We start from the raw sequence: 12954 nt of genomic DNA on the forward strand, positions 1-12954 counted from the left end.
GATTTTTCTTTCGAGAGACGTCTATGCCATAAATATATTAATACAAGTTTTACGCAGGAGAAAAAAGTCTTGACTTGCAATTTTCGTCGCGAGATCGACGCGATATAAATTTTTCTCGCGATATTCGATTATTTGGCTAATAAAGTCCGGAGTTTTATACTCACAGGGCTTTCATAATTTCGCGCCGAGTGATGTACTTGGCACGCTGACGTCTTTAACGAGCCGCGTCTCTCCGTCTCTCTTTCTCTCTCTCTCTCTCTCTCTCTCTCTCTCTCTCTCTCTCTCTCTCGTATCGGCTACAACGTTTTAATGCGTTTTAATTTAGATCCTCAAAGCCCGGCCCACGGGAACACGTTGTAAAACACACAACGACTGCAAGAAGGAGAGTAATTTCGACGGGAAGATTTTTCTCTGAGCTCGCTCGAACCGTCGCTTTGCGTTTCGGAAGAATTTTGCATTTTAAATGAAGATATTTATGCATGCCGAAAGTGGACGGTGCTTCTGTATATATTTGAGTTTTATGATTTCGTTTTAATTCGTTCGGAGTATTCAGGGCAAAAATGTTCTTTCGCGAAGCAAGTTCGGTTCGAAACGAATATTCACCCTCAATCAGACTGAAAATCAAAATCGTCGCGAAAACAAAACGCAAAAAGCGCACGTCCACAATCATATAAATGTATAAATAATGCATCGCAGGAGCGTGAGAGAAAACGCAAAACTCCCCCGCCATATGCATGCTGTAGAGAGAACTGAAAGAGAGCCAGTGCACGTGGTAAACAGCCGAACAATCGGACTTTTTGTATTGTACACACCAGAAGAGAGTACGAGAAACTCTCGTATCGGTTGCGCGCGGCATACGCCTCCAATTGCCGGCGTCAATGTACGTGTGCAAGCTGCTCCTCGAGTAAGTACCGAGCATCAAGGGAGTGGCGAACGCCTACTGCGAGCGTTCGCTGTTCTCGATACCTATTCTGCTCTATGCTACATTCGCGTGTCTTTCTTTATTTCGTCCTTTATTCCAAGGAGAATGAGAGAGTGTGTTGCACGCTATGCGATATGGCGGTGTGTAACGACGAGATCGATTTTTCATCGCTGGGATAATCGTCTGAACGATGCGATTTTTACTTTGAATCGGCTTCGTTATCGCTTGCCGGATTCTCACATCGTAAAAAACCACCGTCTATAAAAATCTATTTCCCACACCATCCTTTCATGAAAAAAAAAATATCACCAACAACTTCATTAACAGCACGCAAAGCATCGGATTCCCACAATAAAAATCCCGCCGACAGCCTCGCATACATAAATCATCCCTAATTCCAGAAACACGGAAAAACCCACTACATACGTAACCTCAGAATCGACCCTATCATATCGACGTCGGAAAAAAAACAAACTCGTCGATGCAAAAAATACACGTACCGACGTAAGTACAAAAGGACTAGTCGAAGCGGGGGTCGCAACTCCCCTTTGAAGAGGTCACGTGTCCCGGCTGACGCTCGAGGATGGGTGTGCATACGAATTTCGGGCGTGCGCTTCGTTATAAGGAAACTGTACTTAGGGACTTCTTTGTTCCTTGACTTGCGCTCGTGTCGCTGGTGTAATGATCGTCATACGGAGCTCCAGACAAATTGTAGAAGTATAGTTGCGCGATAGCGTTTTATCTCGAGAAAAAAAGATTTTCCCCGTATAATCGTATTGATCAAGCGAAAATATAAACTTCCAAATTCATACCATAGCTTGCACTTAATAAAGAGCCGTTCCAGCCCTAAAATACCGCCAGCCTTATCTTCCGTCCAAATTAAGCCTAGTCACTATATACCTCAGCCAATAAAACATCCGGATAAGATCTCTAACCTTCAATCCACACTCGAGCCACCTCTACACTTTAAATCCCATACACACAGATATAGTATACAGCGGGAACGACAATGCAATCGCAGAAACGCACGCACACGCATGACCATTATTGCGATAGGCGCGCGCGTGCCTATATCGCCACCCCCTTTTCGTACGTGCCGCTCGGCTCGAGAGCTCCTTTTATATACGTCGCGCTGATGCTGAAACAATGACAGCGGCCAGCTATCCTCGAGGCACGCTGGCTTTCTCTGCGATATTCGCGGCCGTGTTTTGTACATGCAGAGGTATATGTATATACATAGGATGAGAGGAGAAGAGGACGAATGTCGCGAGCGTGCCCGCCACGTGGGAAATTTTTTTTTTCTAGGGCGCAGAAGGGTTTTCGGTGTATTCAGGGAGGAGTGAAGTGGATTGATCTTTTGGGATTGAATTGTGGGAGTTTTTTTTCGAGAAGGCTGCTTCTAGCTGCGTGACTCGCATCGGAAGTACTGTATCACAAACGTGTGAAAAGTTTATTCGTAATGCAAAATATCACTTGCTTTCAATCGATTTCCAGCGCGGAAAAAATAATGACCACCAAATAGACGTTTAATGGTCATCCAACGCGACATAATCGAAGCCACTTTCTCACATTTCACGACCATTAACTCACTCCACCGCGGCGCTCACCCCATATTTTCCACAAACGACATCGATTATTATTACAGCGCACAGCTTGTCGGCACATCCTTGCACATTTTTTTTTCTTTTCCACCGACCAGACACGCGCATAAAACCCAAACCAAAATCGAAAAAAGGGCGGAGATAGGAAGAAGCGAACAGGGAGAGAAGAGAGAGAGAGAGAGAGAGAGAGAGAGAGAGAGACGTTCGTGGCCAGAATTACGGCAATTTGCCGCTCGCGCCCCGACACGTGACTCCTCTCTAATAGACTGCGCGGGATATCTCCGGTATTACGCACCCCTGTGGAGCGGGACAGAGAAAAAACAAGGGGGTGAGAGGAGAGAAGTGAATTTAAGGCTGTGGACCCGTACCTTTCAATGAGAAGAGAAAGAACAAGAGGATTATACTTGCCGTTGAATCGGATCAAAGTTAACGACGATCAGTTTCGGGTGTCCGACGGCGGTTTGGGCTTTGAGATCGAACGAACGAACGAGATTTTAATCATGTGAATTTTGTTTGGAAATGCGAGAGGTTCGTATGCACGCGTGGGTGTGAGAGATTTATTTCAATCATCGCCGCGTGTTCATTTTACGGCGGCGATATTTCACCGACTGGAAATTTTTAGTTCACACGATGCCATAACAGTTTACCTTAATAAGCTGTTTATCAATATTCATACCATCTCCCATCATAATTACGGCTAATAAAGTGATAAATTAACTGATTTTCCCCTATAAATTTCGCGAGCTACACACACGAAAAACATCTTCATCACGTCTAATCACATCCGTTTCCGACTTTAACCCACGTGCAACTTTCCAAAAACCGTTTCTTCCGCTTCTCGAAAGCAACCATACCATTTTCTCGCTATCGCCAGTCTCTCGCCAGACGATCTCGAAAAAATCCGCTACTCCGTGTTATCAAAGCACAACAATAACTTCATCGGCAGAGCCGACCTCTCGCGAAGACGTATTGAGAGGCAGAAGAAGCGATTGAAAGGCGCATATAAGCGTGACGGTGGTCGAGGCTATAACGAGTAGCGACCTGTGGCCTCTCGTCGGTGGTCCTTCGGGGGTCGCCCCCGGGGGGTCCATTGATCACGCGCCTCTCGCGCGAGAGATGGACACGCCTGCGGCGCTGATGATACTCGCGTCGGACGTGTGCGATCCACGAGCTCTACGCGCACGAGAGAAAAATCGAGAAAGGGAGTTGTAAAAGTTTTGCTCCGATTCTCTGTGTACAGAGTTGATGATTCGATCGCGTTTCCAATTTCGCCTCTCACCGAACGTCCAAAATTTTAAACACTAAATTTACAATGTGAACTTAATTACAGTGCATAATACCACATCCCGAAAGTTTTTCCTTATTCGACCCAAACATAAAAGAGTCAACGTCCAGGATAAAAATAACGGAGTAGTATATACAGCGATGAGCGATAAGCTCGCGAATATGAAAGTCCGGGCATTGTCTCGTGAGCCGGAGTCTCGGGCCCGGAGGCGTGTAAGCCCTTAATAAAGCTATTTTAAAGGACCGATCTCCTTGAATGCGTCATTACTGAAGCCGCGCGTCTCAACGCGAAAAGAAATTCCGTGAACCGCGTAGGTGATCATCGCGATGCGAACACTTTGCGTCCGCTTATAAGTACACGGCGCCAGCTATCTGCTTTATAATGTCTTAATTTTCTGCGGCTTTTTAATTGTGCGTGGGTCGAGCTCGGACACCTGGTGTGTTATTATTTGCCATTGTTTACGCGGTGTACACGTAATCTTCTTCTCCAACAACCACAAGAAAGGGACGACCGGATGTGATACCTTTGAGATTTAACGAAATAATGTTTTTTTATTCTGTCAACGAACGATTAACATCTATGATTCTCAGGTACAGCATCATTCGATAAATCAGGAAGAAGCCGAGTAAATCGACAAAGACATCTCTCGAAAAAAGCCCCTTAGAAAAAAGGAAACGCCGAAAATCAAACGGACTACCGAAGAATGCATACCGAGAACTAGCCCGACGCGCAACATTTATATATACACACATAGAACATCAGTCGCTCGTTATATCGATCTCTGCGACGCGCTGCCCGATAAAGTATCCCAGCAGGCAAAGTTCAGCAGCCGTCCTTACCTCACATCCCGGCGTTTATACCCAATTAACTCGCCTCCGGGATCCGTCGTCAACGACATCAGTCCCATTCCGGGGCCGGCGGTAGCCGGTATGTTAATTAAAAAGAAGAGAAGCTGCCGTCCTGCTGACCCGATTTTACACGCACACGCACACACACACACATGCACACGCGTACACAGCACGCGAGAACATTCTTTTCCCGTGTCGCTTTGTTTTTTCGGGGAAGGATGCTGACGGGCGGGATTTAATGAATGTGCTAAGGTGAGGCGCGAAGGGGGTTGTTCGTATTTATACACGATATTCAAGAGCAATCGTCGCGTAATGGTGATTGTAGGAGTGGCTCTGCGCGCGCGAGGATGATTTAGTGAGCTCTCGCGAGGCCGTGTGTGTAATTACTATGATTTCGGGGATCGGCTTAATGAAGATTTCATTGGGGTCTTGGCGAATCTATTAGCGGCTATCTCGTGGGCGGTGTTAAGAGATGATGACGATGGGAGGAAAAATTATACGGACGCGGCAATTTGTCAAAGTCCTCCGCGGTAATTGCTTCATCAGGTTTATCCGATCCTCGTTCGAATTTGCGTCTTTGAATAACAAGCGTTCAATGTGCGCCATCTTGCGGTGAGTTGTCACCGAGCGATCGAGCAGTAAAAGACAATTGAATAATCGCTGACAAACGAGCGAATCGTCTTACAAAAGCGACGCAGGCGAATTAACGCACGAGAACAAGAACACATCGCGGCCTATACCGCCCGCTTCAACGAAGAAGAAGAAGAAGAAGCAGCAGAGGAGGCAAAGGCCCAAAAACTAAAACTCGTTTTCGTTTTCATCGCTAATTAGACTCGGCGCCCCAACCCTCTCAGCTGCTGCCGATGCAGCAGTGGAGGGCACACATCCTCTAGTCTCACCGCTGCTGCTGCAGTCAGTCAGTTGTCGCTCGTCGCGGATCTACACAAGAATACTCTTCGTCGTCGTTGTCGTCGTCGTCGTTGTTGCGTAAGAGAGACGTATAAATACGCAAGTAAGTACAAAGCGAGCCTCGGGAGCAAGTCGTGAAGGAAGGATGTCTAGGTGGACGGCCATATTGGATCGTGATACGAGCCAGCGCAATTAAGGGCCGAGTAGGCCACCCGGTTGTCCGACAGATAAGGTGAGTCTCCCTCTCTCGTTTATTTCCTCTCTGCTGTCGAACGGAGACTTCTCGCTGCTGTTCTTCTGTCCCTCTTCCTCCGGCTTGTTTTCTGGCCTGGTATTTTCTGCACTCGATATTATTCTTATTGCGCGGGTGAGCAGACTTGATTGACCTCGTCAAGTGTCTATATAGCGAGGAGAGTATAGGTACCGTAGATCGAGCAAGATCGAGTCACGATCGAAGCAAAGGAGACTGTTGTGTAATCATCTCGGTGCATTTATTTTTGTTGGAAAATAATTGGAATCGACATTTACATTCTTCGATTTTGTTACATAATCCATAGTTGATATAAGGTGATGTAGTCCCGCGTTTTCTTGAAAAACGCCAGCTCACTTATCGCTTACGATTATTCCCTCCCTGAACCACCTAATTAAGACTTATCCCCCCATCCTTCAATATAATCGTCATCATCGTCGTCGATTCTCGCACTTGAACACACCAACGCGCACGTCCCCGGACTTCCTTATCCTATGCGTTCGCCAGAATCAGATAAATCAAGCGGCCGAAATAAAAAAAAAGTACAAATACTTCCCTGGTCCGAAGCGAGGCCCTAATGAAGATTAAGAATCAGCCCGAAATAGAGAAGCATCGCCGAAGCATCCTAGAAAAAAAGGTATTTTCTCTCGGCTAACGAGATCAGATCGCGCGCGAGCTACACGGAGAGAGAATTCCCAAATTGGCGCGGCCTAGGACGATTTCTCCGCATATTCTTTGACTCCTAGTGTCAACTCGGACCTCCTACCGAGTCCTTCTCTCTTGGAAGTAGAAACGCTTGCGTCACGGTAGCAGCCCAGGATTCCGGAATTTCGCGCCTGCGGATCCTTTCTTCTCCGTTTCTCTCCAGGGACATCGTCCTCTAATTGATCGTCGGGCTGCAGGTATATTTACGCAATTCGCGAGATTATCGCCTGGCATGTGTGTGTGTGCGTGCGTGTGTGTGCGCGTATATATAACGTGGGACACAAAAGAGAGACTCCGTTGTTCCCACTTGGTCGTCGTCTTTTTGTAGGCTCGTTCGCTCTTTAGGCGAGGCCTCATCTTTCAGAGCCTCGCTCGCGGCCAGACGCCCCCTCGTACACGAAACGATCTTCGAGAGGAAGAGGCTTCTAGAGAGTGAACTCGCGCGCGCGCGCGCGATAGAGAGAGAGAAGATATAAATCACCTCGTCATAAACAACCGATATTTCTCGTCGAATGTTTACCGAGTACGCTTTAAATGCCTTGTTAAAACAAACCTACGTCTTTTCTTTCCTCCTCTCTGCGCGCTTCTCTCTTTCGTCCTGGGCTTCCTTCTTCTCTTCCTCTTCTTCTTCTTCTTCTCCTCGACCTTATATTATTCTCCCGATAGTGATACTCTCTGTATCCTGAGTGCCATCGAATGGATTTACTGAGAACGTTTTCGAATTTGAACGCGTCTTTTTGAAGTTATATATTCAATTGGAAAAATAATTATTACAATCAACGAACTTGACGACTCGACCTTTGGAAATGAAAATTTTAACTTAAATTCAACAAACTTATCTTTACTAACTCTTCCCCCACCTCTTTTCTATTTTCCTCATCTCTATCCACGAATCCAATGCATATATAGCGGCGTGTCACCTGTGCTAATACTGCTTTTTGTTATCTCTCTCTCTCTCTCTCTCTCTCTCTCTCTCTCTCTCTCTCTCTCTCTCTCTCTGTTTGAGATACTCGTGCTAGAACTGCATAGGGTTTAAGTTACTATGAATAATAAGAAAATTAATTAGTCTGTTGAAACTTCTGCTAAAATATTATTCAAATATTTATCGTATGCAATCAATTGAAAATTTGCGCCTGACCCCTTACTCGTTGCAGAATCGATACAGAAACAAAGTACACAATCAATAATCCAAAAAAAAGGACCAGTAAGAAGCAACCGTACATATTGATGAATTGACCTTTACGACGCCTCGCATAAGATCTCGGCTCGATTTTCATTTGGCGAGTAGCTCCGTGGAGCCTCGGGCGCTGCGCCGTACCGGCGACTGCATTAACTTTTGACCGTGAATAATAATGCGTCCGACGCGGCGCAATTAAATCGCGCGCGAAATTTACTTTTCTCATTTGTTTTATCGGAAAACGGCCGCGCTTGAAATATTGAATCGACGCTTGTCCCTGCAGCCGCGTATATGCCTCTCGGGTGCGCGAAACAAAGGTGCAGCAGAGGAATAATGCTTTTTTGCTGGAATAAATTTACAGTTACGCTTTGTCGTGCGTAAGCTTGAGCGAGCTGGAGGATTGTTTACTCGATCGGTGTTTTTAGTGTTATTATTCGGCAGGGGTATTTACTCTCTGCTGTTTATGGAACGATTGTTGCGATTGAGTTTATATACTATGAGCTTGGTATTGCTGTCGCTCGTGCGATTATTGCTGGAGAGAGTCCGATGGTGTGATTGTATTTGTATTTATTAATACAGATAGGAATATAATTTGATTCTTGCAATATTAGAAGATTTCGATTCGCTGAGATCGAATTATATAGTGACGAGTTTAAAATTAACATTCTCCACGCTCTTTCCTTTTCTCTCGCGACTTCTTTGAGCTGCGTAAATCGGACCGTAAAGGACACCTTAAATCTCCGAAGATTTAGCGTCGAATAGTCATTTAAATTTTGATGAATCTGTCTAGGCCAGTGGTATACTCCTTTCTAGAACTATAAACCACACGGCATAACAATGTTTCACAATGCGTTTTATCGGCCGACATTTGTTTCGTTATTGCTATCGTAAATCAGGCGTATTGAAGCTGGCTCATTTTTATTGCCGCGTGTATACGCACTTTCGAGCTTAAGAAATGTGCCCTATGAATATTTACATAATTTTAGTGGGTGTAATAAAAAGCATACTGTCATGGAGTCTCTGAATTCGAACTGATTCTTCTGAAGAGTATACATAAAGTGTATACTTTTGTGATGTATTGCGGATATTATTTGTTTAAACGCGATAAGCTTTACGAAGACGATTCGTGTTTGACTGAATGTAGAAAAGCCGGTAAAAAATCGATCGTCTAAAATATGGCTTGGCGCTTTAGTATTATCAACTGATTCCGCATGCTCGCATACTAATCATGTGGGATCATCGTAAAACTTTGAAAATTGTTTAAATTCACAAAGTAGCGTGATAACCCATACAGCCACTTACCTCAAAGTACACCAAAAGAGTCACACACGAAAAATTTCGAATTCGCGTGTCCTTGGAGGATAAGCGCCGATATCTCCTCCTCTTCTCTTCTCTTCTCTCTCTCTCTCACTCTCTCTCTCTCTCTCTCTCTCTCTCTCTCTCTCTCTCCCTTGGGTCTCCATGGCGACCTTTGTGTCCGTGTGCTGGTACAGTTCGTGCTTGCGCACAATGGCTGCCCTGTCTTTTCCCAGGAGCGATTCTCTCTCTTCTTAGTTGCTTCTCTCTCTTTCACTCTCTGCATTTCCGAATCGATCGTATCTACGCGAACGTGGAATTCGCGGCCCTGCCGCAACGCGAGAGAGATAACCACGATTGTGCAGTGCAGCATGTGTATGTATATATATAGGAGGACGATTGTTCGTCTCTTTCTCTGGGCACATTATAATCGGGAAACGGTTTTGAATGGGAAAGTTGCTGCTGCAGGTAAAGGTGGGAGGTGCTTGGCTGCGCAGACTTTATAATAGTTCTAATGCGGTTCATATGTTATTTTGATTTTTGCATTAAACTGCTACTTTCCTCAAGTTGTAAACTCGACTCGTCGATCCAAAGGCTCAGCCTTCGATTCACACTCGTTCGCCAATGGAAGTGTAGCCCTTTTCCGCGCGACAATACACTCTTCGCGGCCATATTTCCTTGTTTTCTTTTTTCCTCTGCCCCTTTCGTCGTGTACCTGTATATGTATATATTCCATGCTCGACTTCCTCTCTTTCTCTCTCCATACGGAACAGCCCGGTGCACCACTCCGCCTATGTGCGCCTCCCGAAGGACGTACCCGCACAGTAGCCTCTTCTTCTTCTTCTTCTCTTCCACCTTTAAGACTCGCGAAGCTCCCACAAGACACCTGGGATTTATCTTCCTATTTTTCTTTGTTATAGCGCAAGCTGCCAGAGCTACATTGTCTTTCGCAGGCGCGGCTCGCGATGCTGCAGTTCATAATGCATACCTACGGGTTGCTCTTTGCGCTTTAGATTGTCTTTGATATAGGAAACCATATCGCCGACTTGTTGGAATGACGCAATGAGATTATTAAAGATTGTGTTTTTCGTTAAAAAATTTCTCTATTTTGCGAGAGAAAGTAATCGCGATTGAATGTAGCATTTGCCCACGTACTCTGTCCTCTCTGTACCAATGCGTATAAATGTTCGTCGCAACGTGGGATTTTCGTGGCTTACATGGCGGCGGTGGCGACGGAGAAACTGATAAAAAGGACGAAGAGGACGAAACAAGCGGTACACAAGGGGAGTCGAATCCGCAGAAAGATTCTCCTCTTCTTCTTCTTCTTGGCGGTTCGTCGATAGCCAGCGGTTTGTTCGATCTTCGGCTACCGCTTCTCTCTCTTCTCCACCAGGTATACATAAGGGAGAAGCCGCTATCGAAGCCGTAGAGGGAGAGAGAGAGAGAGAGGGAGAGAGAGAGAGAAAAAGAGAAAAGAAGGCCCTTCGTCATCGTCGTTTTTTCACGAATTATCCAACCGGCGCATCGCTTATTCGTGTTATCCACCTTTTTGGCCTTTTTTCGCGGGCAGAGGGGAGAGATTCTTTGTTCGCGATGGTGGCTTCCTCGAAAAGAATGGCCAGGCTTCCCTCGATCCGCTCCTCGCGCTCTTACTCCCGGTGCTGTTGTTGGCTTCCTCTTCTTTTTCCCTTTGCTTTTAGTTATATATACCCGAGAGAGAGAGAGAGAGAGAGAGAGAGAGAGAGAGAGAGAGAGAGAGAGAGAGAGAAACTCGCTTGGACACTGAGTCGAGAGGAGAATAGAGGGTGAGAGCAAGAGAGCAGTGGTGTTTTTGCACCTCGATTCCGCATTTTTTTTGCACGGGAGAATTTCGATGTTTTATTCCGGATATTTATTAGGGGGGTATATCGATCTTAGTTATTCTCATTTTCCGCGCGGCGAATCTATTTACGAAAAGCAAACAAATTCACTTTGCGAACAATACGAGAGTAAACGTGGCTCCGTGTTAATGTCGGAAAAAAGCAAATATTTTTGTAAAACCCAGACAATCAATTTTGCATTCGACTCCAAAGAATCAGCCGTGAGCAAATATATTTTAATTCATCAGTATCAATCACCAAATCCATTCGAGACATATTCCGCGTCCCAAGAGTACAAGAAGTCTCGCGCGTCATCTCGAGAGGACGAAATATGCCACGCGAAAAACTCGCTCCGTTTTGTATTCCGGAGTGTATAAATTAGAGCCGCGAGGAGAAATTGAGATGAGAACCGCGTACGTCAGGCGAATCAGTCTAATGGGTTGCCGTCGCAAAGGAGCTTTTTTTGCCGCGTAGGAAGACTGGAAGATTCATCGGGGAGACGGGTACGGCCGAGTGGGAAACTTCAGGCGCGGTGAGAGATGAAAGGTAAACGCGGATTTCGGCGTGGTTTATGCGCAAAAAATTGGAAATAGAAAAATGCTTGTAACGCATATAAAAAGATAACAATATTATGAAGGTTCACCCTTATAAAATGTATCGCAAGCCATATTGGTATTTTAAAACTCCAGACACACAATACCACTTGGCTCCGAAGAAGGGACTTTTTGGCAAATCCGAGCAAGCCTCTTTTTGGAGAAAACAATGCGCAAGTAAAGACATCTCGCACGCATCGCTTCTGCAGATTTACGAGCGGCCGAATGAAAAGGTTATATCTCGGCCAATCGCGATTCTTGCCCGAAACTCTCCGAAAAAGCCACTCGTTTATTGAATAACAGAGGCACCGAAGCCCAGGTCCACTTATTGAAAACAAGTCGCCGCATAACCGAGCAAGGGAGATACAGGGAGAAAGAGAGAGAGAGAGAGAGAGAGAGAGAGAGAGAGAGAGAGAGAGAAAGAGAGACTATCGCACGGACGAATCGACGGACTAATGTGTGTGTATCGGCTTTCGAAGGGATTCGCGACGATAAAAAAGCTCCCTTTCTCCCCGCGCGTGACGTGTCGTTCGATCCCTTCTTTTCTGCCGATTTGTGCAGCACCAGAAAGTCGACCTGCAGGCACGAGGAGAAGAAAGCTGAAGGTGGAGGCAGGAGAAGATAAGAGGAGAAGGAATTCGGGATAAGGTGTATTTAGAGGTGGCTTGGTTTCGGAGCAGCAAGTGCTGGAGAGGTGAAAAGGTAATGTTGGGATTTTGGAGGAAGATCCAAATGATCGTTGCTGCAATAAACAATTACAAAAGGTATTATTCAAAAGACAAACAGCGGGTGAAAAATAAAAACTTATGAGAAGACACATAGCGGAAAATCACACGGTACAGAGCGTTAATCCAGAGCTAGTCGCGAAAAATAAAGCAGAGCAGCTCTCGCGGCGAGAAGGAGAAGACAAGCGCAGCGTAGAGAGGACAGAACACAAGAGGACAGGACAGCCGGGCGCGACGACGTCTCCGCTGACAGAACAAAAGCTGCGCGACCACCTTTCTTTATTGTCGAGCCGAATATATATCGAGCCAACGTTGCCGGCCATTTCGGCAGCGCGCGGAGAATGGCCGCAGCGCGAGAGTTTGGCCTTTTCTTCTTTACCGTTGCGCGAATCTGAGCACTTGTTACTGTATAGACGGCTCCGAGGGTATTCTTTGCAAATTCGAGCTGGATTTGTTTGTTACGCGGCGATCGAGGGCGGCGGCTGGCTTTGTGGAGAGCGATTCGGTTCGATAAATTTCGGTGGTGCACGCTGTTTCCTGAAGTATATTGCTCTGCTCTTTAAAAAAAAATGCTTTTTCTCGGAACTCGTGAAAAAGAAAGACGAGACTCGGATTACTCAAAAGTTGAAACAAGAACGGCTCACACTTCACTTAACGATCCTCTATTTTTACCGCAAAAACTCGTGTCGATTTTTTACCCGATTAAGAACGAAAAAGACGTACTAATTACCGATCGATCTGCGCATTCAAAGAAACAAATTAAATGGATGTCTTTATCGTGTTA

The sequence above is a fragment of the Nasonia vitripennis genome, chromosome 4 (genome assembly GCF_009193385.2).
Source record: "Nasonia vitripennis strain AsymCx chromosome 4, Nvit_psr_1.1, whole genome shotgun sequence".
Classification (NCBI taxonomy): Eukaryota; Metazoa; Arthropoda; class Insecta; order Hymenoptera; family Pteromalidae; genus Nasonia; species Nasonia vitripennis.